The sequence below is a fragment of the Microcebus murinus genome, chromosome 3 (assembly GCF_040939455.1).
Source record: "Microcebus murinus isolate Inina chromosome 3, M.murinus_Inina_mat1.0, whole genome shotgun sequence".
NCBI lineage: Eukaryota > Metazoa > Chordata > Mammalia > Primates > Cheirogaleidae > Microcebus > Microcebus murinus.
Genome location: NC_134106.1, coordinates 39,372,098 through 39,394,488, shown reverse-complemented (window position 1 = coordinate 39,394,488; position 22,391 = coordinate 39,372,098). Strand labels below are relative to the sequence as shown.

Genomic DNA, 22,391 nt, shown 5'->3' with positions numbered 1-22,391 from the left:
ATCCTTCAGCCTGTGGTATACACATGGCTTCTTCCAGTCAAATCCCAGAATGCCCCTAGAAATAGGTCATCTGAAATAAGCATCAACTTCGCTTCAAAAAGATTCTATGCCTATGTGGTCATAACCCAAAAAAAGAGTCCTTTGGGGAAACAGGACATGTAAACAGCAGAGCTCAGGCATCCTTTGCATCCTGTCCCTTCCTTCCCAGTGGCAACCTCATCTTTGACCTCTCTAAAATCAACATCTCCCTGCTCTCTAAATTGGGCTTGGGCAAGGTCTTTCCCTGCCTTCCCTGATTTCCATTTCCATTGCCTTCACCCTTCAATGTAAAACTCATTTGCAAGAACATTAAGTCATGTAAGCAGCAGCATTGCTCCACCTTCCTGGCAAGGCTATAAAACAACAAATTTAACCAGGATGCATTTCTAAGCCAGATTACTGGGAACAGGATTGGGAGGAATGCAGGGTTGCAGGGGAAATTAATATTTATTGAACAACCTTCATGCACCACTGTTCTACTGTTTTATATACAGGATATAACTTAATCCTCATAACACTTATCTAAGATATCTGTTATTATCTATCTTTGTAAATAGAAAAGCCAAAGCTCAGAGAAGTTAATTAACTGGCTCTGGATTCCACAGATAGTAATAAGTAGAGATAGAATTAGTACCAAATTTGACCAGTCTCCAAAACCCATGTCCCCAGCACTTGCTACACGTCTTCATGATGTCTACTTAATGAGAGAATAAAAGACACATTTCCAGAATTGCAAGGTAAGTAAGGAATTTTTTTTGATGAACCAATCAACAATTCTGTAATGAATAAGCATGCATTTAAAGGCTCCTAAGTTCTGAGCTCCAGGCCAGGCACTGTCAGGGACACACAGAAGTAGGTGATGGGCTCTCTGACCCCTAATAGGTTACCACCCCAGAGAGGAGAAAAGCATCTTACATCCAGGGATTGATCCACAATTAGGTAAAGCTCAATTGTGTAGTAGAGTTCAGAGTTAGGATAGGTCAGTATGGACTAAATAAAAAATGGATCAGTCAAGTTTCTAGTTCCAAGAAAATAAATTTAAGCAGAAAGAATTCATTTAAAAATTAGTGGCCAAAACCACAATGAGATATCACTTCACATCTACTAGGATGGCTATAATTAAAAAAAACCCAGATAATAATAAGTATTGACAAGGATATGGAGAAACTGCACCCTCATACGTTGCTGGTATTAATGCAAAGTGGTACAGCCACTTTAGAAAAGTCTGGCAGCTCCACAAAAGCTTAAATATAGTTACCGTATGACCCAGAAATTCTACTCCTAGGTGTCTACCCAAGAAAAATGAAGACATTACATCTACACAAATATTTGTACACAAATATTCACAGAGGCATTATTCATAGCACTCAGAAAGTAGAAACAACCCAAATGTCTATCAACTGATGAATGGATAAGGAAAGTGTGGTATATCCATACAATGGAACAACAATTAACCATAAAAACGGAATGGGCCGGGCGCTGTGGCTCACGCCTGTAATCCTAGCTCTTGGGAGGCCGAGGCGGGCGGATTGCTCAAGGTCAGGAGTTCAAAACCAGCCTGAGCAAGAGCAAGACCCCGTCTCTACTATAAATAGAAAGAAATTAATTGGCCAACTGATATATATATAAAAAAAAAAAAATTAGCCGGGCATGGTGGCGCATGCCTGTAGTCCCAGCTACCCGGGAGGCTGAGGCAGAAGGATCACTCGAGCCCAGGAGTTTGAGGTTGCTGTGAGCTAGGCTGACGCCACGGCACTCACTCTAGCCTGGGCAACAAAAGCGAGATTCTGTCTCAAAAAAAAAAAAAAAAAAAAAACGGAATGAAGTTCTGATATGTGCCACAACATGAATGAACCTTGAAAACATTATGCTCAGTGAAAGAAATCAGTCACAGAAAAACACATATTATATAATTCCATTTGTATAAAATGCCTAAAATATAGATAGGCAAATCTAGAGATGAAGTAGATTAGCAGTTGCCTAGAGCTGGGAGTCGGGGTAAGATGGAAAGTGACTGCTAATGAGTATAGGGGGGTTTTGTAGAGCTGTGGTCCCTAACTCCCAGGCGATGGCCCGTTAGGAACTGGGCCGCCTGAGCTCCACCTCCCCTCCCAAACCACCATCCCACTATTCCAACCCCTGTCTGTGGAAAAATTGTCTTCCATGAAACTTAGGAACCTGGCCACACAGCAGGAGGTGAGCAGCAAAGCTTCATCTGTATTTACAGCCATTCACCATCACTAGCATCGCTGCCTGAGCTCCACCTATCTATCCCCCCCACCCCCCATCTATGGAAAATGGTCCTCCATGAATCTGGTCCCTGGTGCCAAAAAGGTTGGGGACTGCTGTTGTAGAGGACAAAAATGTCCTAAAATCATATTGGGGTGATTATTGCACACGCCTATGAATTTACTTACAAACATTAAACTACACACTTTAAGCAGGTGAATTATATGGTATGTGAACCACAACTCAACAAAACTGTTTTTAAAGAACTAGTGGGTCGCTTGTAGAATCTCCAGGTGGCTGGAGAACCAGGCTTAGAGGTCGTGCAGGCAGAAATAATGCTCCAAATTACACAGGCAGCTGGAATAGCAAAGATATCACAGCCATTGCCACTGGGTGTAGATTGTGCTGCTTGCCCAGACACCATCACCAAGGCAGAATTCAGCTGCAGAGACCACAGTCACCACTACCTCTGGGAGCCAGACCATCTGCCACTGCTGCTGCCCTCACTGGCCACCAGACTGGATTCTGCACGATCTCAGCTTTTCTGCCACTTTGGGGTATGAGCATTTCACTAAGAGAGTCTAGGTCACATGCCTGTACCCTAACTGCAAAGGAGTCTGAGAAAGTGGGTGCCCGGCATTGTCAAGGCTGTGGGGGAAAGTACATTCATTATGCCTTAGAAGAGTAATTCTCCAAACATAGGAAGAAGGTAGACAGGTTGAATAATTAATGCTGCCACAAAAGGTTTCTCAAAGTGGAAATAGCTCTACCTACTCTTTGATGGGTGGACAGGATTTAGACCAAGAAAAATTAGAAGAATGTTACAGCTGAGGGAATAGCATTAGGTAGACGGGAATTAAAACCCAGACTCTTCAGGAATTTGAATGGGCCTCCAGCTTGGATGGAAAGATAAGATGTACAGACTCGGTCATGTAACACAGGAGCCACAGTGAGACCAAGCTCTCAGCTGTGCTGTCACAGGGACTCTAAAAGAAAGGTTACCCAAAGCAGGTCATCAGAGGAAATCCTCAAGGTCCAAATTGTCTGTCACTCTCTTTGTATTCTGGCCACTGGGGCTTGAAAGTTAGAACAATCCAGTCCCCCAGGTATCAAGGAGAAGGCATCCAGGTTGTTTCTTCACTTCCTTTGTTTCATCTCCTTCTACATATGGGCAGTAAGTAGAGGAGTGGAAACAAAGGTTGCTCTGGCGGTGTATTCAAATGGGGGCCGTCGTGGCAGCTTAAGTGTGGGCCATATTATTTCCACTTTGGGCTGTTGAGACTGCCAAATGATTTCTTTTTCTCCCTGTATCTTCTATGAACAGAGGCTAGATTGATCCCTTTCTCAGACCATCCCACATCATTTCTTTCTATTCTTGAGTTCTGTTTGGAACTCTAAATCTTTGTTCCATCTGGGTAGCTGGGATGATGTAGAGCAGGCTGGAAGAGGGTCTGGCCCTTTCACCATAGTTCATTTCATTTTTATGCTCCCCTTCTTTCTGGCTTTTCTTAATAGCTTTGAGATGAATTTCCTTTCAGCCTTGCTCTGGCCTTGTGAAAGCAAAGAGTTGAGTTATTAGGCACAATAGGGACATTTATTTATCTGGCTTTCATCAAGATAAATAACAAATTTATATAAAATCTTAGCACATCAAAAACATCCCAATATATAAAAAATAAGTGTGGTTTATTTAATGGTTTTGTGAAGCTTTACCATAAAATATCAACATGGGAAATTAATTTGCTAAATGGCATTTTAACCTGAAGTCACTTATAGCACTATGGGCAGATGAAAGAGGTGAATTTTAAGAAAGTCTCACCGTGGAGCTTTAAAAAAAATCACCACATCAGCGACATCATACATAAAAAGCAAGGATGATGTATTCTCCATCAATAAATTTAATAGCAGCCATAGCACCATTTGCTAGAAATTCACTTTGAGTCTGAATTATTTTAAATAAGGCATCACACATAAGAGTAAGAAAGAAAAAATTCCCAGCTCACTTTCCATTAATTTCCCAGCCAGTAACTTTGAAATAGTGTAGAATTTACAGGTCAGCAGCAAAAATTCACTCAACCAGGGAGAAAATGGGCCATTTCTCTTTGGTGTCCAACTGAAGACCCCACTTAGGAGCTATTTCTTGGTTCTTGAAGAGTCTTTTAACTGTATCATTTCTTGATTTTAACTGGGCGGAAGCAGCTCCCCATGACACAGGGAAATGTGAGCAGATTGAGTTTTCCCTGCATTACAAGGGCTTTATCCAGGCCCCCAAGTGGCAACCTGCCCAGATTAGTGTTAAAGACTGTGTCACACCAGCTGAGAGGAAGACATGAGACGCAGATGCTGGCTTTTGTCATTGGCAACTTAGAAATGCTGAGCAAGTGGAAGAGAGAAATGTGTATGCTAAGTTTTGTAGCCCATTAGAGGAGTTTGCCTTTCTCTGTTGCCTTGCTGCACAGAACAGAGGCTGGGGATTTAGGTTGGCCATTTGGCTGGTTCCCTCATCCATGAAGAGCTTCAACTTTAGACATTTGATGTTATCCTCAAAGGAAGTCATCCATCCAGTCCCAGAGATGAACAGCGACTAAAAGAACATGACACTCATCGCAAAACCCTCATCGATCTTGTGTCCTGCGTGTGGGGCACTAAATATTCATATTTCAAATATTATTATTATCCTGTGACTAACACAAATATATTTCGTTCCAACTAATGTAAACATTTAAAACACACCACAATTTTTTAAAACATGTTTTGAAATTTTTCTTTATCTTACACACTAAGAGTGTCCAGATAAGTACATAAAAGAACAAAAGAAAGAAAAAGGGCTGAGCCTCCCTCAACTTCTGACAGGCCTTGTCTGAAGGCTGTGGTTATCTTGCTAATGACAAGATGTTATATGTTTGACTCAATTTAATTCATTTCAATTATGAATTGGTCTTTAGTCCCTTAAGTGGTAGAGATGATAAAAACAATTTATACAGAAAAATAATAGTTACTACTTAGCGAGCACCAAATACATGCTGGGCAGTGTGCTAAACTTTTTCTATGTTGTTTTCTTTAATCCACAACAGCATTTGTGGAGGTAAAGATTATTATCCCATTTTAATAATTCATAAACTGAGGCTCAGAGAATTAGAATTTACCTAACATCATCCAGCTGATAGAAAGAAGAACTGGGATTTGAATTCAGATCTGTTTGTTTCCAAAGGCCATGTCTTTAGTCACTTCTCAAAGATCACTTAAATGGCGGGTACTAATTTTACACAAAAACTAAAAGACATCACTGTACACTGCAGAGCCTCCTCTCCCTCAGTCAGTACTAGATGAATATGGTCAAATTCTAGTTCTTGGACTCCCTTTTTTAGACCACATGCTTACCAGCTCCCATCCATCAGCTCAGTCTTCCTTCACACAGATGACCACTGTATAGCAAATGGCCTTCAACTTTAGATATGCTCAGCTTTTTATGTTCTCCCAAGGTTAGAACTTGACTGGGAATTCATTAGTTAAGAAACTCCTCAGCAACCATTCACACATCACTGTTAGAGTGACAATCTTCTTTGCAGAGGAAAACTTTATATTTAATTCCCGGGAATATCTCACTTTTTCTTCATGTACTAAATACCGTACTTTCAGAGAAAGAAATACGAACAACAATCAAATATTTATAGGCATATCGTCTAGGCCAGGAAGTAGCCTAGTTACTGGGAATCTCTTATTTATAATAAATAAATGCATCATTTGAAAAAGTAATATAGGTACATGAAAGAATATTCAAAAAGTACAAAAAGATATGTAAAAAGATATGTAATGGAAAGTAAGCCTTCCTACCCAACAATCCACCCCAACACTCCCTCCCCCATCCCTTAGTTCTCTGCCTAGAGGCAACCACTATCTTTAAGTGATAATACAAGCCTTGACTTTATTCATTTAAATGTCAGGGTTCTACCCAGAGCACTGCATTTTTAACAATGTGTCTGTAAGATGGTGTCTTAGTCTGTTTGTGTTGCTATAACAGAATACCACAGACTGGGTAATTTATAAAGAAAAGAAATTTCTTTCTTACAGTTCTGGAGGCTGAGAAGTCCAAGGTCATCTGAGTAGGGCCTTCTTGTTATGCCATCCCATGGTGGAAGGTGGAAGGTAGAAGGGCAAGAGAGCACTCGTTGACAAGAGATAGCCAGAGATTCAATTCATAGCCTCTAGCCCTTCTAGAATCAGTATTAAACCACTCATGAGGATAGAGCCTTCTGACCTAAACGGCTCCCATTAGGCCCCATCTCCTAACACTGTTGCATGGGGGATTAAGTTTCTAACACATTTGGGGGATACATTCAAACTATAGCAGATGGTTTCATGTTTGCATATATAGAATTTCTTTACTCCTTTTTATAGCTGCATAATATTTCATGGTGGATGTACCATAATATATTAAACAAGTCTCCTTTTGATAGACATTTTTTAAATATTACACACCATGGAATACTATGATAGACATTCAGGTTGTTTCTGACATTGTGCTATTATTAATAATGCAACAGTGAATACCCTTCTACTTGTAACAACTTACAAATTTAGCCATGTCTATAATATGAATTCCTAGAAATGAACTTGCTGTGTCAAATTTAATATTCCCTTTCCAAAAGTTGCATCAATTTACACTTAGACAGTATGCCTGTTTCCCAATATCCTCACCTACACAATGTGTTATAAACTTTTGGATCTTTGTCAATCTGATTGTTAGTCCTAATTTGCATTTATCTCATAAGAAGGATGAATGAACAACTTTTCATATGTTTACAAATCATCTGTATTCCCTTTCCTATAACTATCTGTTAATATCCTTTGCCTATATTACTGTTAGGTTATTGGTCCTTTTTCTTGTCAAGAATGTATAGGAATTCTTTTTATATTAAGGAATAAACCCCTACAGGATATGTGTTAAAGTTATTTTTCTCAACTTGTTGCTTGTCTTTTAACTTTATTATTTCTTGGCAGGCAATTTTTTTTCACTTTTATACATTAAAATTTATCAATTCATTTTTATGGCCTCTGGGATTTGTATCAAACTTAAAAAGCCTTTTCCCACATTAATATTATATAGAAATTCTCCTATATTTTTTGTCTAGCATTTTATGGCTTCATTTTTTATGTTTAAATCTTTGATCCATCTGGAACATATTAGATACAAAGAGCAAGGTAGTGATCCAATTTTATTTTAGTTTCCCAAAAGGCTGCCAAGTGGTCCAAAAACTGTTTTGTATTTCATCTTTTTTAGAGAATGCTTGGCGGTATATTAAGAAACCTATAAATTGGCATTATCTTTACCTTCACATCCCTCAGAAAACCCATCCCACATAGTACACAGAAAGTACCATGATTACCCCATGAGAAATAAGTTTGTACAAGTAGCATGTATATGAATAAAAAACAGGGGGACTGGGATTAGTCCAGGTCTAGGCAGACAAGCTTTGTGAGGCTTAAAACTTAAATTTGTGGAGGGGAGTGAGTGAGGTGTTCTTTAAGAAAAATAATGTAAAATTACAAATATAAAATTATATAAGCATGAATATTTACTTAGAATGAAAATAGAAATTATAATAAATTAAAATTTTAAAAGCTAATATAGTCTACAAACATTAGAAAATATAGAAAAATAAAATAATATAATAATATTTTTATTAACTGCCTGACAAAGGCAATGAAAAGTGAGGTACCGCTATAATATTTTGACTGCACATTCTTTGATTGGCTCCTCATATGATAATTTTATAATATTATTTTCCATGGAGAAAAATAGAAAGATAATTCAGTTTTTCCTCTAGCATGGTTGATCAAAATTTGGTGTTTTATTAATGATGGTTTAGTAAAGTTTCCTTCAGCATTACAATGTGATATAGATATTATCAGTAACTTCATATCAAGCTTATTTCACATATGAACCGTAACATTTTGATTCATTTTAATTTTCCTTGGTCAATGACTAACTTTTGAATTGCTGGTGTTCATTAATCAGTTTGTCAGCATTGCCATCACTGTAAGGCTTAAATGAGTTTTATGTAAATGTCTTTTGTCCAGTATTTTATATCAAATCATGAAGTAATATTAATAGAAATGCTTTTCCAGTGTGTTCAAATGATTTTGTGGTCTCGATTAACTGAGTTATCAAACAATCCAAGACTGTATTCATTACTACTATTAAAAATCTCTCTCTTCCACTTACTGCTTTTGATGTAATCTGAAATTTTGGGGGATCAAAATCCTTCTTGGTGTCCTTGCTCATCTGCATTGCTTTTATTCATATTTCATTAATTTTTATATGAAATTGTCTTGATGAAAGAGGAAATTAAAACTGAAATTACAAATTATATATAGAAAATCATGAAAAGGAGAGTACTATATAAGAAAACCAATAAGGCACAGCTAAAACTATACCTGAGGAAAATTTACAGCCTGAATACCAAAAATATATGAGCTTTATTTTGAAGAGAGTAGTAAAATAACAATGAGAAAACCAACAAAAAGTAATAGGAACTAATTAGTAAAAACAAATGTTTAAATTATTGAAATGTTTAAAAAATTATGGAAATATAAATAAAACCTCTGAGCTTGATATTTGAAAAGGACCAATAAAATGAGTATATGTCTCTAGAAACTAATTAAGAGAAAATCTACAGCAAAGAGAAACACATGATTGGGAATGAGAAAAGAGATATTTTAAGGAAATATGGGGAATGAATATTAAGTTAAACTCTAGGACTATATTTTTGAGAATGTAGAGGACATTAATATTTTCTTATTAAAATCTCAGAAAACAAGCTGCCATATTTTTAATGCTACATGAAAACAAGAGAAGTTACCCTGAACCATGTTTTCTCACAAAAGTTCAGAAAAACTAGTTTCATATTAAAAAATCAATAATAAAAAGGGTAGCCGGGCGCGGTGGCTCACGCCTGTAATCCTAGCACTTTGGGAGGCTGAGGCGGGCGGATCGCTCAAGGTCAGGAGTTCGAAACCAGCCTGAGCGAGACCCCGTCTCTACCAAAAATAGAAAGAAATTAATTGACCAACTAAAATATATATATATACAAAACATTAGCCGGGCATGGTGGCGCATGCCTGTAGTCCCAGCTACTCGGGAGGCTGAGGCAGTAGGATCGCTGAGCCCAGAAGATTGAGGTTGCTGTGAGCCAGGCTGATGCCACAGCACTCACTCTAGCCTGGGCAACAAAGTGAGACTCTGTCTCAAAAAAAAAAAAAAAAAGGGTTGAAATCAAATCCCAAAGTTATTATATGATAAAAGAGAATAAGACATAGAATAACATCTCCATGATCCAGTGGTTCTCAAACATTAGTTCTCAGCATCACTTTATACTAAAAAAAAAAAAAGTGACCCCAAAAGCTTTAGTTTATGTGGGTTATATCTATTGATATTCACCCTATTCAAAATTAAAATTGAGTGATGTTTAAAATATTTATTAATGTATTCAAAAATAATAATGTACCCATTACATGTTAACATTAAGAACATATTTTACTGAAAACACCTATATTTTCCAAAATATTTAATAAATAAGTAATAAATAAATATTTAATAAATAAATAGGTAATTTAAGAATAGCATTGGTTTACATTTATGCAAATCTCTTTAACATCTGGCTTAATAGAAGACAGCTGTATTCTCATATCTGCTTCTATATTCCATTTGTTGTGATATGCTGTCTTAGTTGAAACATATTGGGAGAATCTAGCCTTATACAGATATGTATTTAGAAAAGGAAGAAGTAAAAAAAAAAAAAAGAAGTAAAAAAAAAAAAAAAAGAAAAGAAAAGGAAGAAGTATCTGAACAGGTTTTTCAGATAATTGTGGATATTCTTCTTTGATATTACACCAAACCTTCGCAAGTGGTAGCTGGTTGAAGGTTAGTTGCAACATGGAATACAAAACCCTATCAAAACTTGAAAATTTTTATTCCATTAAAATCTATTGATTTATCTTTCAACGTATCTTTTACCCATGGATGATTTTGTAACAATGTATTGATCATTTGGATAATATTGGTTCACTGAATTATGTAGATCTTCCAAATGTTGACACATTTCATTATACAATTGCAAAAAAAAAAATCACACTTGTAAATGTTACACCGATATCACCAGAAAAGTCTTCTAAGTATAGGTATTAGGAAGCTGTCAGGCTCAGAGTGGCAAATACACATTTTCTAAAATTCTAATTTTCATTTGAAAGCTTAAATTTTATCACCAGCAACAAACACTTTCAGGTGTTTTGCTTGAAGTTTCAGGCTCAATTAGCTAGTTTTTAAAACATGTCTCCCAAATGTCCACATTTGAATAATCATAGTTCATCTGTTAGTCATTCTTTTAAGTAAAGGTGGTATTCCTTTTTTTTTTTTTTTAATGGTTAGTTCAGCTAAAAATTCAAACAATTACAATACTTTTCCTGGAAACAACCATCACACTTGAATATAAAGCAAGCGTTTTATGTGTACTTCCCATTTTGTAACATAGAAGATTAAAAGATGTGGGATAAATTTTAATAAAAATTAATAACTTTTACTGTTTCATTAAGGACATTCTTAAGTAAAATTGGATTGTTTTTAAAAAAAGAAAAACTGTATGTAAAATGATTAGTAGTATATTTTGGTGTCGTTATCTTGATTTGTGATAAAACATCAGCAATTTTATCTGTCCTTGCTTTTGAGCTATCATTGCGAATACTGACACAGTGAAAGAAAAACAATATCTTAGGGCCAGGCACAGTGGCTCATGCCTATATTCCTAGCGCTCTGGGAGGCCGAGGCAGGAGGATTGCTCAAGGTCAGGAGTTCGAAAGCAGCCTGAGCAAGAGTGAGACCCCGTCTCTACTAAAAATAGAAAGAAATTAGCTGGACAACTAAAAAAGTATATATAGAAAAAATTAGCTGGGCATGGTGGCACATGCCTGTAGTCCCAGCTACTAGGGAGGCTGAGGCAGAAGAATTGCTTGAGCCCAGGAGTTTGAGGTAGCTGTGAGCTAGGCTGACACCACAGCACTCTAGGCTGGGCAACCGAGTGAGACTCTGTCTCAAAAAAAAAAAAGAAAGAATATCTTAGTAAAGTTATGAAAATAGTTTTTACCTCTCAGTGTATCTGAAAGGGTCTTGAGCCACATTTTGAGATCCACTGTTACACACAATGAAAGCACTCAGGTATGCTCACAGAAAAGATCATAACTGTCAAAACTATTTCAAAATGAGCTAAAGTACATAAAGAAAATGATACAATATTTGAAAGAATGACATGAATCAAACTTAGAAAAAAATCAGCAATGAGGTTACAGACTTCAGGAAAGAATTAGAAATGAAAGGAAAAAATATTCCAAAATTAAAGACTAACCTAGAAATAATAAACACACTAGATTATGCCTTCAGAGGATTAGAAGGTGAAGAGGACAAAGTTTTTTATTTTTTATTTTTAGAGATAAATATTAAATGAAGAAATAAAAAAGGATTTGAGAGAAAGTGATACATATTGAATACAGACAAGGAAAGTTCAATGTACAGATAATAAAGATCCAGGGGAAGAAAAGCCAAGCAAGGGGGCAGAACAAATATTAAAATCTAGTTGACCCAGCACTCTGGGAGGCCAAAGCAGGAGAATACTTGAGCCCAGGAGTTAAAGGCTGCAGGGAGCTGTCATGATGTCACTGCACTCTAGCCAGGGTGACAGAGCAAGACATTGTCAGAAAGAAAGAAAGAAAGAAAGAAAGAAAGAAAGAAAGAAAGAAAGAAAGAAAGAAAGAAAGAAAGAAAGAAAGAAAGAAAGAAAGAAAGAAAGAAAGAAAGAAAGAAAGAAAGAAAGAAAGAAAGAAAGAAAGAAAGAAAGAAAGAAAGAAAGAGAAAGAAAGAAAGAAAGAAGAAAGAGAAAAGAAAAGAAAAGAAAAGAAAAGAAAAGAAAAGAAAAGAAAAGAAAAGAAAAGAAAAATATTTAATTGAAAAAAAAAAGTTCCTGAAGTGAAAAAAGATTTGAAACTACAGGACTCACCTGTTTCAGAGAATATCAACTCACAGTAACCAACATCAAGATATATTCTAAAACAGTAAAGAAAAACATTCTTTGGTCATCCAAGCAAGAACAGAAAGTGGCCTGTAAGGTAAAGAAAATTAGATTGACATCAAACTTTTCAATAGCAACACCATATATCAGAAGAAAGTGGTTACATATTTTAAATGCTCAAAAGGAAAAAGAAAATTTAAGCCCAGGATTTTATATCCAGAATTGACTTTCAAATACAAAAGGCACAGATTAACTGTTTTTGACAAGCAGTAATTCAGGAAGTATTGCACCAAATAGCCCTTCCAGTGGAATTTATCAGAAAATGAACTTCAAACAACCAAAATGACTAGAGAAACATCAACATTAGGACTGTTGGTGAACATTGATTACAGAATACATAATTATCTGTAGAACTAAGACTAAATGAGAGTTACAAGGAAGAAAGTACAGTATATAATGTGTATATGCATAGATACAGTAAAACTGTAAAAAAAATGAGAGGGAATAGGGAGTGCATAATGTAAAAAAAATTCAAATTTTTCTCACTAAATATTATTGTTTCACTGAGATTGTATGAGTGATATGTGAGACAAAACAAGTGAGTAATCTTGGGATGTTCTAATTCTATCATCCCTATGCCCTTGAGACTAGGAGTCTCAGTGTGGAAATAAAAAGATACAACTGTATTTTAATATAAAAGAGGTTAAGTAAAACCTAAAGACCTGAACTTGAATTGCAAATATCACCATAAAATGATGAGATATTTTATCTTAGACAATATAAATATAGATCTAGACATAGATACTACCTAGCTTTGTCCACTGAAAAGGCCTACAAAAAAAAAAAACACCCAATAGCAATAACCTAATCTAGTACTCAAAATGTAGTCTTGAAACACCATTTTTCACTGAAAGAAATCAGCACTTCTTAGAGAAATGGCTGATTCTGGTTCTACAGCAAGACATGTGCAAGATAAGCCTAGAATATCCTGTAATACCATTTACCAAGGAATAGTATGATTACATCAAAATGACCCAGAAGCCAACTTGAAGAGGCTTATACTAACCAAAGATAGGAGAATTTGAGCTTCAAAACAATAATTTCAGTTGATTGAAACCCATCAGATATGTTTAAATCCATGAATTCATAATATCTTTTAAAAACTAATTAATCAAGCCAGACACAAAAACCCACACATTATGATTTATATGAAATATCTAGAGTATGTAAAAGCATAGAGACAGAAAGCAAGTCAGTGGTTGCCAGCAACTAGGGGGAAGGAGGAAAGGGAAGTGACTGCTCAATGAGTAGGAGGTTTCCTTTAGGGATGATGAAAATATTCTGGAACTAGATAGTGGTGATGATTGCACAACATCGTGAATAAACTAAATGTCACTAATGGTAAATTGAATGTTATGTGTATCTTACCACCGCTTTGAAAAAATTGGCGAAAAAACTAATTGATGACTTTTAGAAAAATTTAGGAAACTATTGTCTTGAAACCTAGTAAACAAAAGAGAAAGAATCAAGCATTTATCCTGCCTTTCCTAATTTTACCACTGGGTAACCAAAAAATAAATTAGGGGAAGCATCTTTTTATAAAAGTATTCCAGGAAACATTGAAAACAAAATGATAGAATTAGAATATCACCATTTTGCAACTCCCAGTGAATTAATGAATACAGGCATTGGGCATTAATACTGCTAATTCCACAAGAAGAAAGACAACCTGGTATTGTGTGACTCCTCATGAAAGAAAACATCACCACCTGGAATTCTTATATAGGAATCTTGAATCTAGGAATACAGCTTCCAATTTTCAGAGGAGGAACATGTTGACTTGCACATGACTATGCGATCAGCAGCAATTAGACCTTGGGAAAGTCTACAAATCAACTGTTTTGGGTGTTTCAAAAGATAAATTACAAGAAAAAGAAAGAGATGAAGGAGACACTATAAAAGAGATTTTGAAAGCATGCAAAAAATGTTAAATGAGCAAAATTAAACTTTCATGTCTACGGATGCACAATAGGTGATAAAATTGTGAAGAAATACAAGAAAGTGATTATTCTAGAAGTCAAGATAGTGACTGCAGGGAGAAAGGGAGGTGCAACTGGAATGAGGCACATCGTTGGGACTTCAGGATGGCTGACAAAGTTCCACTTCTTGACTTGTGTGATTGTAACAAGGGTGTTAGCCTTATTAATAATTCATTAATCGATATTTTTATTTTATGCAAACATATTCTATGTTTGTGTTTTACTTTATAATAAAAATGTTAAAGCGAAGAAGAGAAAGAGAAACAATTGCCAGAGAGGGGGAGGAGGAAGAACTATAAGAACAAGAAAACAATAAATTCAGCAGTGGTAGCAGCTATAACAGCAAAAGAAAGACAAACACACCTCCTACCATGTTTCCCTGAAAATAAGACAGGATCTTATATTTATTTTTCCTCAAGAAGACACCCTAGGGCTTAGTTTCAGGGGCTGTATTATTTTTTTTAATTACAGTACAACAATCTACATTTATTCAAATATAGTTAAGTCATCTCCTGGAACATCATCATAACTCTCCAAACCCCAAATTCCATCCTGAATTTCTTGCTATTCTATTTCCTTTAGAACCATTGGCCCCAATCTCTCATGTCCAGCAATAGAGCTCTCATGGGGCAAATGAGAAGGGCTGCTCATCTTCTTTACCACTCCTTGAGGAAATGCATGGGTTGTGGAGAGATGCTGCGTAGCCACGCCCATCACTAGGTCTTATTTTCTGGGTAGGGCTTATATTGCGCAAATGCTTAGAAATCCTGCTAGGGCTTATTTTATGGGTAGGTCTTATTTTCAGGGAAACACGGTACATACCACCTAGCCCAGATGGAGAAGTAGGGGAAAATTCATGCCTCCTAATGAGGATTGAAGTGTACATAGTATTTTGGACTAGTATAGTTAGTCAATTGGTACTGTTTTTGTGACTTTAGGTGACTTGGGACTTTCTATTTCCCAAGGCCTGCCTAGATAGACCTGTCCAAGACTATTCCACTGAACAGGATTAAAGGGACAGTTGAAGACCAAAATTAAGTGACTTTCATGTTTTCACCAATGAGTTTTTATTCTATGTACTGGTTATGAAAACAGAAATTGCCGAAGTCTATCCAAGCACAAGAAACAAGAAATTCAAATAGACCAATTATAATTTTAAGTTTTAAAAGGTAATTAAGGGCCCTTCCATGGCAGCAGCCATTGGAGAGTGCAGCTACAGCTCTGTGCTACCCCATGGCCATGGGCTTCAAGAAAGCCCAGAAGGTGACCAAGAATGTGAGCAAGCGGAGGCACTGCTGTGGGCGGGCGCCTCCCCACCTCCCCAAACACCGAGTCTGCGCAGGACATGATCCGAGAGGTGTGCGGCTTGGCCCGTATGGACCACGTGCCTTGCGGGTGCTCAAGGACAAACCCGCCCTGGAGCTAATCAAGAACAGGGTGGGGACACACATCCGTGCCACGAGGAAGCGAGAGGAGCTGAGCAATGTCCTGGCCGCCATGAGAAAAGCAGCTGCCAGGGACTGAGCCCCCTCCCCTCTGTGCACAATAAAACCTTATAGAAATAGTAATAATTTAAAAAAGGTAATTAAGAGTCTACTTTTTTTTTTTTTTTTTTTGAGACAGGGTCTCACTTTGTTGCCCAGGCTAGAGTGAGTGCGGTGGCGTCAGCCTAGCTCACAGCAACCTCACACTCCTGGGCTCAAGCAATCCTCCTGCCTCAGCCTCCCGAGTAGCTGGGACTACAGGCATGTGCCACCGTGCTTGGCTAATTTTTTCTATATATATATTAGTTGCCCAATTAATTTCTTTCTATTTATAGTAGAGATGGGGTCTCGCTCTTGCTCAGGCTGGTTTCGAACTCCTGACCTCGAGCAATCCGCCCGCCTCGGTCTCCCAGAGTGCTAGGATTACAGGCGTGAGCCACCGCGCCCGGCCTAGAATCTACATTTTTTACGTTGGTAGGCTCAAATAGTTCTACGCTTAAGTTATATGTAATTTTTAAATAGTAGATGATTCCAATGCTATTTAAATTATCTCAGACCACTTAAAAATATGCAAAAGGAATTATTTTAAGAAGCTAACAAAACTTTAATACTCGGACCTCATACAAACAGAACCCCCTCCAAATGACTATAATAGACCAGTCTCACTTATGAGGAAGATTTTTAGAATCTAAATAAAATATGAAAAATTAAATGTATCAGTTAATCAAAAGACGTAATATACCATGATGGGTTAGTTTTATTCTAAGAAATCAAGGCTGATATGAGTGTAATAAACTTATCGACATAATTAATGTTATTTACAAGTAAAAGAGAAATATAGCAATATCCATTTCTAATAAAAACTGCAAAGATTTTTAAATGAACATTATCTCAGTAAGAATGAAATATTTTAAAAATTGGCATTTCCTAGCTTGTAGACATCTTTGTTTGACCTAAAAAGTACTTTTAAACATTGAAGTCAATATTTAAATTAGGAGATCTCATATTAAAATCCAGTTTTCTAGTTCCTTTTAAAAGGTTGGAAGATATGACTACTTGGGATTATATTCTCACATGACAGCTTGGAAGGAAGGAGCAAAGGAAAGGGAAGAGGGGGAGGGGAGGGGAGGGTCGGAGGGAAAGGAAGGAGAGGGAGGAGGAGGGAGAAGAATATTATCTCTACTTGCAAGGGATATAATTGTGTACCTAGAAAATCCAAGTGATAAAAAATCCTGTAGAATTAATAAGAGAATTTGATAAGGTAAGTGAACAGTATATATACACATGTAAAACATACACACACAAAAAATTAATAAGTTGTCTATATTTTCAACAGTGGATTCACAACAATGACAAAATTCATAAAATACGTAGGATAAAATGTTACTAGGTATCAGATCTATATAAGGGAAACTATAAAATCTTAATGCAGAATACATAAAATGAGAGCTGAACATATAGAAAAATTTATGTTTCTAAATGGGAAAACATAATTCATAAAAACATATGCCTCCCAGAATTAATGTATAAAGTTAATGCAATTCTAATCAGGATCCCAAAAGAGAGGTTTGAGTTTTGTTTTGGAACCAAAATTTATTTTAAAGAAGAACATGGGAGAATAAGTACCAAGAATAGCTAAGAAAGTTATGTTTTAAAAAGACTAGCACTCTGGTGTAATGGTTAAGAACATGGACTCCAAAGCTACAATGCATAGGTTCAAATCAAGGTTCTGCTACTTAGTGGTGGTGTGATGCTGAACATGTTTCTTAACTTCTCTGTGCCTTAATTTCATCATTAGTAAAATGGGATGTTAATAGTACTTAACTCATAGGGTTTGTATGAGAATTAAATGCAAATTGCTCAGAATGGCATATGGTAAATATTACACAATAGTACCCTGTTATTACATTACAATTACCATTAAGTCAGTGCATCGAGAGTATTATAAAAGCCCAGAAGAAATATATATATATATAACAGAACAATATATTACAGAACAGAACAGTAAATATATAACAGAACAAATTAGAAAGCCAGAAATAGAGTCCAATATACATGGGAACTTAATGTACCACAAAGGTAGAGTTTTAGTTTAGCAGAGAAAAATAATTTCTTTACAGAAGTGGCACAATGGGCTAGCCATCTGGAAGAAATGCATGTCATATACAAAAATAAATTCCAGATGGATTCCAGATTTAAATGTAACAAAAAATAATTAAAACTTTTAGAAAATTTAGGAGACTAATCAACCTTGTGATGAGAGACATTTTTAAATAGTACAGAAAACTCAGGTGTAATAAATGAAAAAGCAGACATATTTGACAACATACATTTTAGCATTTTGGTATAGCAAAAAACAAGCATAAAAAATAAATAAAAAGACAAACCGTAATCTGGGGCAATATTTGCAACACACTCATTCAGTTAACAAATATTTGCTAGAACATCTTTTATGTTATAGGTGCTATTGGATTGCAATGCTAAATAAAACAAATATCTCTGCATTCATGGAGTTTATGTTCTAGTGATAAATGATACATATGACTGTATATATACAAAGAGTTCTTACAAGTGAGACAGAGAGAGAGAGAAAGAAACAACTCACTTAAAAAATGATAAGAAAACATGAATAGACAATTCAGAGAATTCCAAGTAACCATAAAGATATGAAATATCTATTGCATTCACATGGTGGAATACTGCATATTTCTTCTCAACTCTGCATTCAATGACCTCATGCTGGCTGTTTCAACTCAGCCGTGATGGGAATCTTTACACCATGGAAATCGGCAACTGCTACACGTCAGAATTTGATTTATTATTTTGTTGATTGTCTAAACTTAGGAAAGTAATGAAGAAAAATGTTTAAAATGTAGATTAAACTTAAAAACATGGCTATCTATAACCATAACATTATGAATAGCACAAAACATTAAGAAAATATTCTTCTACTATTTCAAAACTATTAACCAGTTCAGCAGTCATCCCCTCATTGACAATGAGTGAAGTTCCAATTCATAATGCTGAAGTTGAAAAATATTTCAAAGTAGAATATAATTTGTATGAAGATAAGAAATAGTTTAATAGTAGATGACATTTCAGATTTAATAATAATACATTTATCAGGAAAAGACTTAATAAATTGGAATGCAACTCCATTTGTCAAATCATGGTAGAATTGCAATCATAAGTTGCATATGGATATAAAAGTTCAGCAAAAATCAACCAAAGCATTCTGTAAGATTTGGTTAGCTGTATGGAACTTATGATAAAAAATATTGTACATTTTTTATAAATTGTGTATCTTTGATATCAGTAAAATTTATAATAAACTTATATACATACATGGTGTTTGTGTGTAGATGTGTAATAGAATCAGTTGAACATTTAGCAGCACACTACTGCTTCTACCTACCTCTCTTTGGCCAGAATTTATTTACATGGCCACCAAAGGCTTGTTGTATTCTAGGCAACCTCATGGCCAGCTAAAAATTCTATTACTATGATAAAGGATAGACTGGATTTGGACCCATGTTTGTCTAGCTTCAAAGTTTTTTTCTCCATACCATTGTCTTCCTCCAGAAATACCACATATTGAATTTGAGGTGATGGTGGAGTAAAAGTAGAAGTAGAAGATTTTTTCCAACCCCTAGGTATATATTTATAAGATGACTAATGGAGTGAAGGGTTTCTAGCACAGAGAAAAGAAGTCAATGAATGGCTAGGGTTAGGTCAGTGTGAACAACGTGTGTTCTTTGGAAAGCTCACTTGCCTGCGGGGAGATTAAGCTCCATAGGTTTATCCAGGGAGATAGGGAACTATATACCTATCACCATAGGTATTATATCTTCCATATATAATTCACATGATATTTTTATTGCCTTGGAAATAAACATTGCTATAGACACATCATGAGAGATGGACGGTGGCCAGAGAGGAGAGAAAGGACTTGGACATGGGAATGAGGTGACTTGAAAAGTTGTCTTACCCCATTGATGGGTAATACCCTCTCCCTGATGTACTTAGCTCTGTGTATAAACCTTATCCAATAGACTTTAAACCCTTTGAAGGCAGGAACCGTGTCTTGCTACATTTCCTAACATAGTCAAGGAGTAACAAATATTGGTTGAATGAATTTTATGAGTGAACCAGGATTAAATGTACTCAGTATCTGTTTACATATGTGTCTTATTTCTCTTCAACTAAGTATTCCCTGAGAGGAGGAGCGATGTCTTCTATTGGGACCTGGGGGGTATTCGATTATCCATCCAATAGATACCCATTAAATTCTTACCATATGTGAAGCGCCATAAAGTAAAAATGTTGGCCATATTGCCACCTTAGAGTAGGAACTCCAGTGGAGTAGGGAGATCACATTCATTTCTTCTGCTGGAATTTCCCACAGAGGACTGTATATGTTCAGAATGCAAGGTTCATTATAAAAGCAACTAACATTTATTGAATGCTTAGCATGTGCCAGCATTGCACTGAGTGCTTTATGTATATTATTGCTTTTAATACTCATAACAACCCTATGAGGTGGGCTGCCATATAATGTTGAAAATGCCTTAAAAGAAGCAATGGCATTTAAGAGAAAATTTTTTAAATTCCTCCTTTGCCTGGTTCAAGATGGATATCTGAATTTGTGCATTTAAATTCCCTTTATCCAAATTTTTACTGAAACAAGATTAAAAACATACAAAATTAGATTAGAAGGTAGAAGCCGTTCATAGAGCAGAGAATTTGATAACTTTCTGGAAAAGAAAAAGTAGATAAGACCTTATTTACAGATTAAACAAAAGAAAAAAACAGAGCAAAGGAAGTGGTAGCCCCAAATGCATATAAACTATGAAGGCAGAGTTGGATCATAAATAATTTTTTTAAAAGAAAGGAGAAAAGAAGGAAGGAAGGAAGAATAGAAATGTCAGAGGTGGGAGGAGTTTATTAGGAAGTTAAGTTCCATCCATGAATCAAACTAAAATGCAACATGATTTCCAGAGTATGATGGAGTGTAAGAAAATGCAATGCATTTGACCTTGATGCTGGAAAAGGTTTCTTTGAGCAATACTGCCACTTCTGTAAGGACTCAAAGACAATATTTGGGTATACTGAGAATATTGTTTAAAGAGTCATAATATTAAAACATTATCAAAAGCTTTCCAATTTTTAGAATCAGTTCACAGAGAAACACCATGGAAGACTTACTAATAGTTATAGAAAAGAACGGAAAAATTATAAACCTGGACAGAGTAAGAGGAATACTGTAACTGACTGGGCTTGGGAGAAGAGGAGAGCAGATGATGTAGAAGTGCTAATATCCTCATTGTTCACTGCTGAGAATCAAAAGATATTGTCTAAAGTTGACTGTATAAAAACTAGATATTTAAGTATATTATGTGAGGTTGTAAAGGTAATCAATAGAAGAGCTAGTAATAAAAATATAACTAAACCTAAGGTATGAAACTATTAGAACTCTAGAGGAAAAAGTTGGAAACACTCTCCTAGACATCGGCCTGGGCAAAGAGTTTATGAAGAAGTCCCCAAAGGCAATCACAGCAGCAACAAAAATAAATAAATGGGACATGATCAAACTACAAAGCTTCTGCACAGCCAAAGAAATAGTCATGAAAGTAAACAGACAACCTACAGAATGGGAGAAAATTTTTGCATCCTATGCATCCGATAAGGGACTGATAACTACAATATACTTAGAACTCACGAAAATCAGGAAGAAAAAATCAAATGACCCCATTAAAAAGTGGGCAAAGGACTTGAACAGAAACTTTTCTAAAGAAGACAGAAGAATGGCCAACAAACATATGAAAAAATGCTCAACATCTCTAATCATCAGGGAAATGCAAATCAAAACCACAATGAGACATCACTTAACCCCAGTGAGAATGGCCTTTATCAAAAAATCTCCAAACAATAAATGCTGGCGTGGTTGCAGAGAGAGAGGAACACTCCTACACTGCTGGTGGGACTGCAAACTAGTTCAACCTCTGTGGAAAGCAATATGGAGATATCTTAAAGCGGTACAAGTGATTCTACGATTTGATCCAGCAATCCCATTGCTGGGCATCTACCCAAAAGATCCAATGACACTCTACAAAAAAGACACCTGCACTCGAATGTTTGTAGCAGCACAATTCATAATCACAAGGCTGTGGAAACAGCCCAAGTGTCCATCAATCCAAGAATGGATTAATAAAATGTGGTATATGTATACCATGGAGTACTATTCAGCTCTAAGAAACAATGGTGACATAGCACATCTTATATTTTCCTGGTTAGAGCTGGAACCCATACTATTAAGTGAAGTTTCCCAAGAATGGAAAAACAAGCACCACATATACTCACCAGCAAATTGGTATTAACTGAACAGCACCTAAGCGGTCACATAGGTGCTACAGTAATAGGGTATTGGGCAGGTGGGAGGGGGGAGGGGGGCGGGTATATACATACATAATGAGTGAGATGTGCACCATCTGGGGGATGGTCATGATGGAGACTCAGACTTGTGGGGGGAGGTGGGGAAATGG

At 36.1% G+C, this 22,391-nt stretch overlaps 1 pseudogene; it reads left to right on the top strand.

Annotated features, from left to right (window-relative positions):
* The window catches only part of LOC105867002 (large ribosomal subunit protein eL36-like), a 42,598-nt pseudogene extending 26,709 nt beyond the window's left edge, over nucleotides 1–15,889 (top strand).
* The last annotated feature ends 6,502 nt before the right edge of the window (nucleotides 15,890–22,391 follow it).